Source organism: Hakea prostrata, chromosome 1, assembly GCF_041222555.1.
Source record: "Hakea prostrata isolate BN-2017 chromosome 1, UWA_Hpros_2, whole genome shotgun sequence".
Classification (NCBI taxonomy): domain Eukaryota; kingdom Viridiplantae; phylum Streptophyta; class Magnoliopsida; order Proteales; family Proteaceae; genus Hakea; species Hakea prostrata.
Genome location: NC_142600.1, coordinates 40,808,167 through 40,810,660, shown reverse-complemented (window position 1 = coordinate 40,810,660; position 2,494 = coordinate 40,808,167).

Here is a 2,494-nt window from a genome sequence, read left to right as displayed (position 1 = left end):
CGACAACGACGACAGTAACCCCAACTAGAGGACTTAGACAAGGAGATCCTTTATCTCCCTATCTTTTCGTACTCTGTGCGAAAGTGCTAACATCGCACCTTGAACAAGCAGTTCATGATAAAAAAAAATTCAGAAGAATTCAGTTATCACATGGAGGAGAGAGGCTTTCTCATCTAGCTTTTGCAGATGACCTCATCTTATTTGGACAGGCCTCAAAGAAAGAAGCTAATTATTTTGCAACAATAATCACTCAGTACTGTGATATATCGGGGCAAGAGTTAAACTATAGCAAATCTAGAGCACATTACAGTCCAAGCACCTCGGCAGCCATCAAAAGAGAGCTATCACTACACTTTCAGATATCCCCAACTTAGGTTGAGGACATATATTTGGGAATACCTATTTTTGCAAAAAAGATGAAACGCAAACATTGTAACACCCTTATAGACATGGTTACTTGTCCACTACAAGGATGGAAATCCAAATACTTAGCATCTCATGGTAAGGCAGTTCTTATACAATCTACTCTGGAGGCCCTCCTTCTCATTACATGTCATGCTTCCGCCTTCCTCAAGCGGCCATTCAAATCATGGAAAAAAAAGATGAGGAGTTTTTTTTGGTTGAATGGAGATAAACAACAAGTATATACAATAGACTGGAATACACTGTGTACCCCAAAATCAAAAGGAGGTATGAATTTTGAAACCTCCTCCATTTTAACCTTGCACTTCTGTCTCGGAAGGCATGGGATCTGTTACAAAATCCATCTTCTCTTTGGGGGCGGCTAATGTTGAAAAAGTACTGTCAGCATAAATCATTTTTGCATGTTTCCCCATTGGGAACTGATTCGTGGGGATGGCGATCCATACTAATGGGAAGAGATCTATTGAAGCAAGGGCTTTTTTGGCAAGTTGGAGATGGAAACATTATTAACCCATGGATGGATGAGTGGATTCCTCAATATCCCAAGGATTTGGGCTGTTTTCCTTTTGCAACTTTTGCCCCAACTTAGCTTTCACATTTTATTGACAGCCGCACACATTCATGAAATAAAGAGTTACTGCAAATATGGTGGCATTCTGATGTGGTAAGCAAAGTAATGGAAATCCCACTTCCTGTATCACCACTCGAAGATAGATAGGTATGGAAATGGACAACAAATGGCACATTCACAGTCCGATCGGTTTATTTGTTGGCGAATAATGATAACTCCATTACTCAACAAGCACCTTTCATTTGGAAAAGCTTATGGAAAATGCCACTCATACCTCGAGCTCAACATTTCTTATGGAAAACTCTCCATGGTAAGTTACCAACAACATCTTTATTGGCACAGAGGGGTTGCAGGTGCTCTTCCCACTGTCTCCACTGCGGGGAACAACAAACAACTCCTGATCACATATTCGTTACTTGTCAACTAGCACATACTGTATGGGAGCAATTACAATTTACTATATTATCACAACCAGGCAACCTAGTTGACAAGGTCATCAATCTCATCAATCAATGGAATCAGGACCAACACACAGGGCAGCCTCTGACAATTCTCATAGCACTATGGCTCATGTGGAAAGCATATACTAGTCTATTTGATACGCAGGAAAGACCTTCACTAGAAAATGTTGCATTTCGCATTTGGAAACGATTGCAATTCTACAAATAGGGTGACACACAACAGGGGCATGGGATGGTAGTACCATCCTGCATCAAATGGGAGCCCCCTCTACCCAACTGCATTAAATTGAATGTTGATGGCTCTTTCCTCACAAATCACAAACTCGGAGGTCTAGGTGGCATAGCGAGAGATCATAATGGAAATATGGTATTTTGTTTTGGCAGAGGCATGCAGGTTCAAGAAATTCTCACAATTGAGGCCCTAGTATTGCGCCAAGCGTTGTTGTGGGCCCGAGATTTCAACATGACAAACATACAAGTGGAGACAGACAATCTAGCCTAGGCCTCTATTTTGAATGGAGACAAAATGAGAGCACCATGGAAACTCTTTCCTATCATAGCAGACATCATGGAAATCAAACGATCATTTACTGCTATTGACATTCGGCATATTTATCGGGAAGCAAACATGATAGTTGATGCTCTAGCAAAGGAAAGTGGCCTCACCCAACATACTTTTCTGCACATTTCAATCCCACCCCCAAACATCCGTTGGCTTCTTAAGTTTGATCGGTTAGCAGTAGGTTGTAATAGAGGCTTTTCTTTCTAGTTAATAGAAATCACTTTCACCAAAAAAAAAAAAAAAATACCCATTATAACGATTAAGACTTACTCTTTATACTGTTGGCTTTTTCAACAATTACGGTCCATGCTTTATAAGATAATAATTATGATGTAAAGTGTTGTAAATTGCAAGGGGCTTCCAAGATGGAAACTTATCCAATCTATTTCCTTGTCAGAAATAGACCACGTATTTCCTTGTAAATGTATGATGTGGTCCTTCCCAAGATTCTACTCTATTACGGATTATTTTTGTTTC